Source organism: Protopterus annectens, chromosome 2.part1 (assembly GCF_019279795.1).
Source record: "Protopterus annectens isolate FY-2018-M chromosome 2.part1, PAN1.0, whole genome shotgun sequence".
Taxonomy (NCBI): Eukaryota; Metazoa; Chordata; order Ceratodontiformes; family Protopteridae; genus Protopterus; species Protopterus annectens.
In genome coordinates this window covers 860591697-860606226 of record NC_056729.1, presented here as the reverse complement: position 1 = coordinate 860606226, position 14530 = coordinate 860591697, and positions in this window count along the sequence as shown.

Genomic DNA, 14530 nt, shown 5'->3' with positions numbered 1-14530 from the left:
ACGGGTCTGATGACTGATGAGTAGAGGGAACCTCCTTTGACCTACATGCAAAGACCTTGGCAGTTTGTGGGAACACATAGCATGATTTTCTAACCACTTTGTGAATGTGTTTCTGGAAGTAGAGATGACTATCCACATGTGTCCATAGATCCCTTATTATCACCTCCATATTTAGGGTGTTGGCACCTAAGTGGTATTTGTATGACTGTAGCTCGAGGCCATAATTTTGACACCACATCTGTCTGACTGAGTCCCTTTTTAAGGATGTCTCTGTTGTCCCAAACATCAATTATGATAACTTTTTTGCAGTCATCCACAAACTTTACTAAACATAGCCCTCGTGTGTTTGACTGTATTTCTGAAAAGTATACACCAGACAGTAGGGGTCCCAGCACTGAGACATGGGGGTCAGTAGTTGTTAACAGCTTGAATAGGAGACCACAATTCTTACCTTGTGGGATCTATCTGTGCCCCAGTTGGCAATCCATTAGATGACATACATATTTATGCACAGGTTGTTGATTTTGTGGATACGACATGTGTCTGGGATGTTGGAAAAGGGCTTTTCAAGGTCTATGTGGGACATGTGTAGCTCATTTCATTGATGTATGTCCTGGGTGACTGCCTCAAAAACAGTCTAGCAGGTTTGGGAACCATGATCTGCCCCTGACCAAACCAAAATGGGTAGGGTTGGGTGTTTGTAAGCTCCAAATAGCTCTGTTTAGGAGTTCCATCATGATGGACTCCATGGCCTTGCAGATCAGGCTTAGTAAGCTTATAAGACAAAAGTTTCCATGGTCTGTTGTGCACCAACACTTGTGGAGTGTGCCAAACGTTGCTGTAACCTATTCAACAGTTTCATATCCTGTACAGAGGGTGAGTCTCAACAGACTGTTCAGGTGCAGGGTCTGTTTGTTTTGGAGTTCACATATGACACAGCTAGGGAAACCATGTCATCCCATAGATGCCGTGTTTTTAAGTTTGGAAAGAGCTGTTTAACCATTGTATATGTGATTTCTGAATTTTCACAATCTCCAGGTATGATAATGGGCCCTTTTGTCAGTGAGAGGGGGGTAAATATGTAAGAACATGTCTGACAAGATGTTGGTAATGTCAGTCATGTACATGTATTCATTTACAGTTTGCACTGACTCAGAACATATATGAGTTTACATTGATATTTATGACATAGTGAAAGAAAGCTTCATGGTTCTCTATGAATTCTTTGACAATATTTTTGCCAGAACATAGATTGGATAATGTTAGGAGTGCTCATTCTTTATTGATGATACTGATCAGAGATTTATTGATCTTCTTTGAATTTTCACTTTCTTTGAACAACTTAAGTACTTGTAGTACATAGTTTGATTATGACAGGAGTCCAATATATTATATGGGTCTGTTTTCATATAACTGTGTGCACAAGGCAGGATTGGTGAATAGTGACAGGTTTCTGGGGTAAGAACTGCAACTGCCAGATATGCGTGGCCCAGTGCTGTACTCAGACATGGCCTAAGTGTGTGAGCATGCCCAGTATGACCTTTCAGTATGTTGTTGACTGACATTTGCTTCATTTATTTATGTGTGTGAGCACGCCCAGTATGACCTTTCAGTATGTTGTTGACTGAAATTTGCTAAATTTTTTAAAGTGTGTGAGCATGCCCAGTATGGACATATATACTGTATGTGTGTGAAAAATCAAGTTGTTTTTTACTTCAGGGCTCACCTTTGTGTTGCACATCGACAGGAAGCACACTGTGCCTGCAGGGCTTCCATGAGTCACTTTTCATAGACTTATCAACATTTCTACATATGGGGGGGCAGCTATTAGTTGTACATTTCTACCCAAGGGGAACACCTGATTGTTACTGTGGGTGTACATAGGATGAGGGGTTCACCTGACACTTATACACATTTTCTAGGCCTGCACTGCTATTTCAGGTACTCCATTTCAGTCTGTACTGTTGCCTATCATACTGGCTTGAGACATACTACTGTACTACAGATCTTAGCTTCCAATTTCACTTATATTAGTTTGTAACTTCATAGCCTACCCAACCCACATCACACTGCCTGGCCTGCTGTTATCTGTCTGCATAGGCCTGGGGGAAGTTACTCATATGCCTCTTCAGAGGGCATGAAACAACATTTGTTTGTGTTTGCGTTAGTCTACAATTTTTCTGCTGTGTCTGTGCCAGTGAAATGCTGTCATGGCTTAGTGGTTCAGTACTGTGACTATAGTGCACAGTATCCTGAGTTTGAGCCCTGTCACTGCTTTTTATTTTCCTGCTGGGCAGACCAGACTGATTAAGGAACAGTAAAGTAGGTGTGAACATGTTTACCTGACTTTGCTTGACTTTGCCCAACTTTGCCCAACATTGCTCAACGTTGCCCGACGTTGCGCTAGTTAGCACGGTGCACAGCTCCACGCAATTGTGTTTAAATATGCTAAATAGTGGTAAAATGTGCTTAACAGTGCTTCATATTGCTTAAAACAGGGCAATCATGCCTCAGGTCATGCTGCAGGGCTGCCTGTGTCAGAGGCACATAGTACAGTCCCTATACATGTTTGAAAACAGGTAGTGTCAAGTTAGGCATCCCTTTTATTGTATGTGCGAGTAAGAGAGAGGTGTCATTTCCAGGGTTCCTACTGAGTCAGTGTATGTGCTATGCATTGCCTCTTTGCCAAGGCCAAGGCCTACTGGGCACGCCTCCTTCTGCCTACTGGGGCAGGCTCAGGTTGTTCCTCCTCCGAGTCACGCTGTGCCTGTGCAAGCCTTGGCAATGATTGGGGGCTGTTTGGCCCTGCCCCATGCTGTTCCTGCTGCAGCTGTTTTCACAGGATCATATTGTGTAGCATGGCACATACCATGACAATTTGGATACATGTAGTTGGTGAGTACTGCAAGGCTCCACCAGATGTGTCCAGGCACCGGAACCATGGCTTGAGCATCCCAAACTCACTCTCAATAATGTTTCTTGTCTTTGCATGTGCCTCATTATGGAGTTTTTTTTCAGGTGTGTGTGTGCATTTCTGATGGGTGTCATCAGCCATGGCTTCAGTGCGTATCCAGCATCCCCCACTAGGTGACCGTCAGGGATATCCCCATTGGCAAATCTCTGGTACAGCTGCATCAGATGCCAGATGTGGGAATCGTGATAGCTTTCAGGGCAGCCAGCACACACATTCATTATTATGCCCTGGGCATCGCACATGACCTGGCAGTTGATGGAGGGGAAGCCCTTGCGGTTGATATAGACCCTACCCTGTTCACCGGGTGGTGTTTTGATGTGTATGTGTGTGCAGTCTGTTGCACCCACTACCTCAGGGTATTCTGCTATTTGGTGGAAAAGACGTATATTGCTGGCCAATGCCTCACTGGAATTGGGGAAATATACATGCTCACCAACATGTGCTGACATGGCATCCAGGAACTGGTGCAGTATCCTGGATGATGATGCCTGTGAAACCCCCATCATATCACCAGTTGGTCTCTGGAAGGTACCTGTAGCTAGTATTCATAGGCCAACACATACCTTGGTATCCACTGGGATGGGTTCCCCTCTGTTGGTTCTGTGTATGAGGCGTGGCCGGCACAGCTCAACAATTTGCTGCAGGAGGTCTCTGTCCACTCTATAGTGCTCCACTATCTCCAGCTCATGTAGCCCCTGGTAGGTTACCCTGGGTCTGTACACTCTTATCCGTCTCCTCACTGTGGGTTGCTCAGCAGCATTCACAACATCACCACCCTCAGCATCTTGCACATGTTGGTTTATGATAGCAATAGCAGCCCCTAACATTTTGTCTGACTTAAGCTTTTTAAGTTTTCACTCTTTGTATACTGCAGTGTTGCAGAGTTCTTGGGGAAAAAAACAGGGTAGACTACTGTTTGCAGAGTTTAAAGTGCTGGGCTAGGCTAGTCTACTGCCTGTGTAATTGGCTGATTCTGATATATTTCACCTGGCTGCTCTGCTAGTTCTCCTTGGTTAACTTCCTACTACTTCTTTTCCTTCCTTTTCCCTTTCTGTTTCCACAAGGGGTAGCACCGCGCAAACAAGCGCACATGCGCGCACACAAGCGCACACACGTGCACACAGTGCAAGCACGTTTGCAGGAAATTTCAGGTATATCCATGGCGTACACCTTTGGTTTCTTATTTTCAGCTAGGACAACTGTAGACACACCTCTTGCAATCCTGAGCAACTCAGGGCAAACACAAGCCACTGTGCTCCAATAAGCTTACAGTCTTTCAGACATACCCTTTCATGATGTCACCTATCTTCTACTCTACTACTCCCCTACTCCTACACTTACACTCTAGGGACATGGCTCACATGCTGGGGAAAATTGGGATTCACTATCCTTATCCTCATTTGCATAGGATTGCCTACTAATGCTTGGTTACATCTCTCACACTGAGCTTCCCCCCCTTAGCAACTACAACTCATTGACCATGTTGTTTTCAGCCTGCCATTCACCTGCATGGCAGAACAAGCTTTTTAGTGAAAATACCCATTTTTGGCTATTTTACATTTTTTTTTCATTTTATTTAAAGCGCAGCATGTTTGCGCTGTGCTGCGCTACGCTTAAACATCAGCGATCGGGGAAAAAATGGATTTTAAGGATTCACAACATTTGCAAATGCCAATGGCCTTATATTTGGCTATTGGCATGCTTTCTCAACTAGATGCATCCTTTACTTGGAGCTGTCATAGCTCCGTTTAGCTATTTGCAGAACGGTACTCTGTTACCAACAGAGTACATTTTTGCAAATAACACTACTCTTCCGTGGACAGGTTAGTGTTTCCTGAATCGCAAATTTACCTCATTTGCATAGCTTTCAGCAGCAAATGAGGTAATTTGCATACCATAATGTCCGTGCAAGAATAGCTTTAGAAGCTCTCATGCACGCCCCTGCCAGCTGTTGCTGGATCGCTCGGCAGACATATTGGCTGTCTGTCGTCTTGCACTACTCTTAGACTCCATGCAAGCCTTCATAAATCCAGCCCATTTATATTCAAAAGCCATATAGCTGAAACAATTGATGTAGTTAAGGGGTCATTGTCATATATCCCATGGGCCTTTAATACAAGATATTTAAGGTATCATCTAGTTTAGCTAAGTTTTTCTTGTAGTTGTTGCAACAATACAACATTATTAGCCATTGAAGTAATTCAGACCCATACTAAGTGATGTCAAATGGAATAACTATTCTTGATGACAGAGAAGACATAGGGACTTTAAAATGAGATATAAGTGTCCTGCAAGCATATAAGTCCTCGCCCCCAAAAATATTATGTTGTATACAGTAACATTTCTGATTTTTGTATGACATGTGGATTGTTGAACAAAAGCTGCTGCAATATTTATTTTGTCTTTAATTGTTTTTCGTTATCATTTCAACAGATAATTGATTCATTCAGTAATAGGCCTGGATTATGTAATACAATCAAAACATGTTGCATTTTAGTAGTATATTTCTGCATTACCTTCTTTACAGCCTCCATCAACTATAAGGGGCTTCAAGTTTATCAGGTCATACAGTGTGCATTATTTGGTGTGATGATCAGAACTGTCTCATCTTCAGCATCCATTATGTGATACAATCTTCTTTACAAGATCAGACTATAAATGTTTGCAAAATGTAATTAAAAGCTATTACTCTGGCATTTAATACGAAGGACTAAAGCTTTGACTTGTTAATGAGCTACTTCCTTTGGCAAGGATACAGGATTTGAATCTTTCCACAATAATTTAACTACTGTATAATGCTGAAAAATTCATTTAACCAGAAAGTGCTTTGGTGCAATTGGGAATTTGAGTTAGGCTGGTTAAAAGTCTTCAGAACTGCAAGCTTAGTGACTATGAACCTGTTGTCATTGTTAGACAACCATTTTCTATTGCATAACTGATCTAGTATTAAATGTTATGGCAATATCATCATCACACCAATCTTTTAATGTAACCTTGACATAATTCAAGGGTAGCTGGCACTGCATTTACAGATGAAGCACTGGAATGCAAAGTTCTTTGCTAGCAGTAACCTCTGCAAAAGTAATATTTCTCTTTAAAAAGAAATTATTCAGTTGAAGTTTACTTCTGCAGAGATTGTGCATATTGTCTTAGATTTATCAGGTTATTAATATTTCTTATACTCTCATAAATACTCTTTCATTTAAACTGTGTTACATGTCTGAATTTTATGGTATGATGCTAGTGATCTTTATACAATATCTTGTACTTCATCCAAAACTACCAATAACTTACACATAGTTTATTCATAACAATAAGGGGTGTATACAGTCAACAAACTGTCTGTAACAGCTTGTGGGATGGAGGGCTCCCTGTGGATGAATGTACCTTCTGTTCTTATCATCTGGTCAGTTTTAAACACTCTTTAATCTGGCTTTGCAGGGCTAGTGTGTGTGTGTGTGTGTGTGTGTGTGTGTGTGTGTGTGTGTGTGTGTGTGTGTGTGTGTGTGTGTGCAAATTAAGTTAGAACAGTTTGGTAATTGTGTGTTTGTGCTTAACAACTTTGAAATATGTGACTTTGATCATTATTATTATTAATTTATGCTGATAGATATCCAAAAAGGATGCAGCCACCAATGTAAGTATGGTTGATGGGTTTGAGGAAATCTGTGTATAAAAATGACTGACCATGCTGTGCTGATAGTTAAAATTATTCTGTCTTTGCAGGACTAGTGGGCAGTGGTGTAAAGTAAACTGAAATACTTTATTGTGTCCATTCTGTAAACAATATCCCAAGCAGCGTACATGAAAAACCAAATTAAAATAAGAACGCAGCACTGATGTCACAAACAGGACTTTAATAATCAGAATAAAGCACTTTCATTCCAAATAAGATAGGAACTTCATCAGACATAAAATCACTACACTACATCACTTCCTTATATTACTTTATTATTTTAGTGGCATCTTTTTTGTAATATAAGGAAGTGATGTAGTGTAGTGATTTTATGTCTGATGAAGTTCCTATCTTACTTGGAACAAAAGTGCTTACATTTGGATTATTAAAGTCCTGTTTGTGACATCAGTGCAGCGTTCTTACTTTACTTTTATTGTGGCCATTGCTGTCACAATCAAACATGTATGTTTAAACAATCAACAAAGTGGCTATAATTGTTGAGTACAGTTGTCAGTGGATCATAAAGAAGCAGTTTGAGTGGCCTTTCATGGTAGAAATATTTTGAAATAGTTACATTTGTCATTACTGGTTCATGCATTTTGTTTTACTGATCACTGGAAACAAATGTTCAGACTTACAATTTTAAAATACACTCTTACAAATGTGGTTGTATAATCAAGAAATATCATTTAAAACAATCAGGCAGTTCATTTAGTCTACAAACATCAAATGCTTTGTTCAATGTGAGATCTGCTTTTTTTAATAATCTATTTTCTGACCTATTCTAGTTCTGCACTTAATTCTGTTTCATAATAATGCATCAGAAAAGCTGCCAAACTTGCAACATTGCACTCTGACTTTAATTTACAGACATAAACATTTTATTAACTCCTTAATTATTGACACCTAGCAAAAAAATGTATGAATTGTATAAGGCAGGCTCTTTCTTTTCTCTCGGTGTGTTTGAAACATGTCTTTTAAGATGAAAATCTTGTCCCGTTCCTCATTTCTAAAAGTTGAAATGGCTAATGTCTTAAAGGATTTCTCATTTGAAATACAAAGGAACATTGCACATTGTATTTTTTCATCTTTTGACAACTATACCAGCAGTGGAATGCAAATGAAAATACTGAATTTGTAGTTTACAGATTTCATGTTTTTTTCATCAAAATTCAGAGTGTTGGTAGTTATAGTATAGACATCTTAAGGCCAAATAATTGAAGAAATGCAACTGAAAATGGGAGTGGTTTGGAGCAACATGCCGAAGTAGTGTTAATATATTGGATATTATAGTGTAGGAGAATTTGATGTGGTTCCGATGGCAAGTAGTATGTGAGGGGAGGTGGTATCTTAAATATGCTGGTAATATTGACATATTCTCATTGCTAAGTAAGCATTAGCACATACATAGTTAGCTGGATAGGCAACTGGCAGAACCAATACAAATAAGGTCAGGGTGGATAAGAGAGCAAAATATGCAAGACATTACAGTTCGTTTATCATGACTTTAAGCAAGACATATTTATCTTTTTCCCCCTTATATAGGTTCTAAGTGTTTCAGTCCTAATGTGCAAAGAATATTGCCTCAAAGCTGGGAACTCAAGTATTTTATAGTTTGTGTAGGCAGTCACTTGCACTCAAACTCGAACATGAGTTGAGGCAAAAAGTTACTGCACCTTTCCTCAACACAGTATTCGAGTCTGTTATGTAATTGCTGCAGCAGCCTTGCAAATGTAATGGAGGTCTGTTTGGTTTAGGAAGGGGAGTTTTAGGTATAAGGAGTGGGAGGAGAGTATTAGGGTTATGGAGTGGGAATGGAGTTTTAGGGTTAGGGAGTGAGAGAGATTAGGATTAGGAAACAGGAGTGGAGTTTTAGGTTTAGGGAATGGGAGAGGAATTTAGGGTTAGAGAGTGAGGTGGAGTTTTAGGTTTAGGGAGTGGGAGAGGAGTTTAGGGTTATAGAGCAGGAGAGGACTTTAGGGTCAGGGAGTGGGAGTGGAGTTTTAGTTTTAGTGAGTGGAAGAGAAGATGAGGGTTAGGGACCAGGAGTGGAGTTTTAAGTTTAGGGAGCAGGAGAGGAATTTAGGGTTAGGGCGTGGGAGTGGAGTTTAGGGTTACATAGTGGGAGTGAAGTTTAGGGTTAGGGAGCGAGAGTGGATTTTTAGGTTTAGTAGGTGGGAGAAGAGTTTAAGGTTATGGAGCAGGAAAGGAATTTAAGGTTAGGGAGTGGGAGTGGAGTTTTAGGTTTAGGGAATGGAGGAGTTTATGGTGAGTGAGCGGGAGTGGAGCTTTAGGTTTAGGGAGTGGGAGAGGAGTATAGGATTAGGGAGTGAGAGTGGAGTTTTAGATTTAGGGACTGGAAATAGTGTCTTTGGTTTAGTGAGTGAGAACTGGGGTTGGGATAAGGAAGGGAGTTTTAAGGTTAGAGTTAGGGCACTGGCAAAGATATAGAGTGTTACAGGGTTGGGTTTTGGGAGGGCTGAAAAGAATTTGGAGACTGAGTTAATGGGAGACTGAAAACTTGCATTATGAAACAAGTTGCAGCGAGAAATGGCTTTGCTAGCTTCTAGTATGCAAAAGTTTGCAGTAGACCCATTTCATACCATTGCTGATACAATTGCCCATTTGTCTACAGAGTTTTGCTTTTATATGTGAGAATGGCAGTGTTACCACATGACACACAGAAATGTATAATTAATTGCAATATTAGAATATATTAAACAAAAGGCACCATTAACACATAACACAAAAATGTATGATTAATTATTAGAATATATTAAACAAACACTGATACCATACTTTTTAAACAAAACACTTCTGACTTTTTCCTGCTACCCATGTATACCATTTACCAGATCTTAAGCATAGTCAGCCCACCCACTCCTTCTTTTTAAGTATAATATAGGGTATTGTCTTGTTGACTATTATACACTGCCTGTCAATGTACAATATTCACTGAATATAAAACAGTCATTTCCCTCTGCCCATTACATTTTTACTTATATAAGTGAGTAATATTGCCTGTACCTTGTACTATCAGATGATATGCATGTGTCATCTATAGATGACTGTGTTTATGAGTAGAAAGGGGCACTCCATAACCACATGTAATGTTAACACAGCATATAATGACAAAATTATGTCTGGACATGCATATACATACAGAGTGGTACATATATACACTATGATAATTAGCATGGAGTTTTGTAAGTGCACTCAGACATCTGCAAGCAAATGAAGATGCATGTGCTACACTTTGCGACAAACAGATGATGAAAAATAACCACTTTAGTCTAGGTCTATGCATTTAGAAAAATATTTACTGAATGAAAAGACTTCCTCTGTCGCCTATTGAGTTACAATCTCTCCAGTTTCAAGTGGTTTAGAGCTCATCTCAAGGAAAAAAAAAATTCTGCAGATGCCAAGCACCATGTAACATCTATGCATGGGTGGGGTCAATACTCCAAAAAAACTGAACTTATATATACTAACCACACATTTCCAGAAAAATGAAAAGAAAGGAAGCCTGAAAATAAAGGAATTACTGATGGTACACAATTAGAAGCCACAGATGCAGTGATTTGTCATGGAAAACAGTGGTTGTCATGGAAAACAGTGGTTTGTGAGTTCAGGACTAGAGAGATGAACTCAAAGTGATGGAGACTCATCCAGTTTTCATTCAATGAGATGTAGGGAGGCCAATTGAAAGGATAAGCCAGGATTAGATTCAATGATTAGAATGTTACTAGGATAACTACCTGGGTAGACCTTTCTAAGCCTAGCCAAGTTCTCCCAAAAGAATAATGATGTCCTGTATCCAAATAGGACACTGAGGGCCAGGCATTTATAAACTACCTCTCTCCAAAAGCGACACGGGTGCTAGGCCCAGTGTAAATTTTCTGTTACCCATCCACTGATTAAGGATGTGCTTAAACTGGGTAATAGACAAACTCAGCTTCACATGTATGGGAAGTCTGTTCCATATGAGGAGCAGTCTCTGACACACATCTCTGTCTCTCCGCCATGTTCTGTTTAAGCCACAGACAAAATATGGGTTTCTAAACCTTGAATTTCTGGCACTGTTTGACTTACAAATATGCAGGAGATTCAAAAGTATGGGGCTTGCTGATGCCTTATAAGCCAGGCTTAGACCACCCCTCAGCAGTCTATAGGAGGCTGAGTAGAGGGAAAGGTCTTTAAGGTGCTCTATGTAAGGAAGGTTTGTTATGCCTTGTATTCTTTTTGTAAGGAACCTCTAATGTTGCTTTAGTTGCAGCATATACCTGGTCAGGTACATACTGAAGGAAGCATTGTACTCTATGAATGGTCTGCTAAGGATGCAACATAAAATAATTTACTCAACACTGTGGCCATGTGGTGGTAGAATGCTAGGCTATTGTCTACATGCATACCCAGATCTGTGACCATTGAGTTGACTCTTAGGGGTGTATTATCAACATGGTACTTAGACAGGATAGTTGACTTCCCAAAGAGTGCAATTATGAATTTCTTAGCAATGAGTTTAAGACCATGCTTTGGCACCATTTGTTAGTCAGAGATAGACTTCTTGAAGAATACTAGTTTCTGCAAGGGAGTTGCTGATAACCCCAATGTGCAATCATCTACAAACATAGTCATCCATAAACCTTCAGTGTTTGATTCCACTTCAGAGAAATAGATGCCAAAATGGACCTGGCCAGTACCAAGCCTTGGGAGACTCCATTAGTGACTGTCTTCTGTGTGGTGTGGCCTCACTTGTTTTGACCTCCTGGATCTTGTTACTGAGCCAGTTAGCTATCCATCAGGTGAAAATGGGTTTATGCTTAATTTAGTGAGCTTGTCTACAATGTCTAAGTGAGATACTATATCAAAATCCTTGACCAAGTTGAGATAAGGTGTGTGCACAGTCTTGCCCTCATCCATTGCTTTGGAGACCCACTCAAAGAAGTCCACCAGATTCAATAGGCATGACCTTCCTTTAACAAAGCCAAACTGTGATGGGTCCAGCATTTGCAGGTTACCTATGTCCCATTTTATCATGTTCATGATGATTCTTTTCATGACCTTACATTTGAGACTGGTCAGACTTATGGGCCTGTTGTTATTTGGATCAGTGGCTGGACTTCCTTTGTGCAGGGGAATGGCTATAGCCATCTTCCATTCCTTAGGCACAAAACCTGATTTTAGGCTCCATTTGAAAAGTGATTAAAATACCAGTGTAGTCATGTTTCGTGCTATTTAGTAAACCTCCTGAGATGTTATTGTGGCTTTTGATGAAGTATTTTTGGCCTTTGAAATTGCATTGATGACCAGATCCCTAGTAATGGTTTAGGGGATTATGGTATACAGTATTTCTTTTGGGCTGTTGGAGGGAATAGTGGGAAGGAGGGGGGACGTGAGCTGAACCTGTGAACCAAAAGGCTGGCAATAGCCTCTGGTTCAGTGCGGATGATAACATTTACAATAAGTTTTGCACATTTTTGCGTATTTCCCTTGAGGTTATTGATATAGCTGTAGAAAGCTTTGTGGTTGTCCTTTACCTGAGAAGCTATTTTTTCTTCAAATGTAGCCTATGAAATACTAATTAACCCTCTTAGCTGCCTGTTTAGATTGGCCAGACAGCTTTTAGTATGTTGGGCTTTGTTCTTGATATGCTTGGTCAATATTTATTTCATTTGTTGTATAACCTATTGATAGTGTGATTCCACCAGGGTGGCTTGTCTTTTGAGCTTGTGGACACAGTTTGGTCTATACAACTATCAATATGCCTATACAGGTCCAAATGGAGAGATGACAAGTCAGCAAGCAAAGGAGAGCAGTATTGTTGAAATTGAATTCATCCTCAAGTCTTGGTGAGTACCTTCGCAAGGTGGACCCTGTTTTTCACAAAATCTCATGAAGATGACACTGATATATAGACTGTATTGATATAACATATATCATGGACAGAAGTAGGTTAAACATTAAAAACAATAGCTGGGTGCACAAGACCCAGGATAACAAAGTGCCCAATCCTGCAATCCTGGACTTGAAAAGATGACATTGTAGAATCCTCAAAATACAGAAATATTCCTACAATGGGACCAGGCCAGCCCCAGGGGAGGATGCCCCCCCCCCCGTTGTAGAAGGAAGTAGTAGGCCACAAAAATCACAACAACTTGATAGGCCAAAGAAGACCCATAAAGATGATAAAGTAGACTATTTAGGATAAGAAAGAAATGATGTATTATTACTATTATGCAAAAAGCCCAGAATTTCCAGACACAAGATATACAAAATGATTAAGAGAGAAATTAGAGGAAACAAAAATACTTCCACAAGAAAAACTGTCAGAAGCTTCAAACAAAAATTTGTATTCATTAATACAACAAATTTGTGAAAAACAGTATATAGATCAAGAAACATTGATCTGGTTGTAAAAAGAAGCATCTAGGGAAGTGAGAACATATAAACAACAAAACCTAGAGATCTTTGAAAAGTATAAAAAACATATGTGGACATGTGAAAGAAAGAGAGATTTGATATGGTATAATAGTTATGCAAAGGAAAAAGCCAAATGAATCAGTATAAAGTGGGCAGTCCCAAAGATATTTGATGAGAAATACCGGGAAAGGTATCCAGATATGGAAAATATCACAATAAAAAAAATAATATCAAAAAGAGGGATTGTAGAAAACAAGATTTGTAAAGCAGAAGTTAAAAAAATAGAAGCTGAAGTTATGGAGTACCTGCAAAGTGAAGGATTTGGTGTAAAAGTTCTAACACAGGTTACATCACTGCAAGATGGAGTGAGTCCACAAAGTAAGGAGAAGCAGGAAGATCAGGATACATCTGAAGAAGAAATATGGACATGGGAAAGGAAAAGAGATTTGGTGTAATATTTATGCAAAGCAGAAAGCAAAACTAACCAATAAAAAAGAGCAGCACCAAAGATATTTGAAGAATAATACAGGCAAAGGAATTCAGATATGGAAAACTTTACAATATGAAAAATAAGAAGACAAAGAGGAAAAGTAGAAAAGGAGATTAGTAATGGAGAACTTAAAGAAATAGAAACTGAGGTTATGGAGTACTTGCAAAGTGAAGGATACAGTGTGGAAAATCTAATTCAGAAAGCACTACAATAGGATAGTGCAATGTATATCCAGATTAAGGGGAAACCAGTGGAACAGGAAACAATTTGTCAGGTGCCATATGAAGATATATTGGAGCCTTCCACATGAAACCAGTATAAATGTAGACTTGAAGCTAGACAGCAAGGGAAAGAACAGAAAACTGTGGAAACTCTGATGCAGTCAATGTTGAGGAGTGATAAGCCAGTGAGTTCCTATATGATAAAGCAACGGATAGCATAGGATGAAGAATGTGCCACAAGAAGATGCGATAATCTTTCTATAGAATGCCCACAGGAAGTGGAAAATAAAAAAAAATGTGCCCTCAGTTTAGAAGAAAATGAGCTAAGAGAAGATTTTCTTGATTTAACAGAGATAAAAGAAATAGACTGCAGAAGGTCAGTAAAATCCAAAAAGTCAGAAGTTTGATAAAGCAAATGAACACAGTAATTAGGACTGTCCATAGAGATCCATGTGATATAACAGAAGTAAACATGATATATTACTGTGAAACTAAATTAGTAACTGATAAAGTTCTACCACAAGAACACTGGGTAGTGAGGGAAAGGAAGGAGAGAAATCAAATACCATCATGGAAGTATTGAACAGAGAAAACTATAAAGCAATTAAGACAAGAAGTATCACTGTTAAAAGAATATAGAAGAGGGAACAGATCAACAAAAATACTAAGAAAGATAGACGTGATAAAAGCAATGTGCAGTATTAGAACAGACCAGGATCTATCATGCACTATCACAAATAATAAAC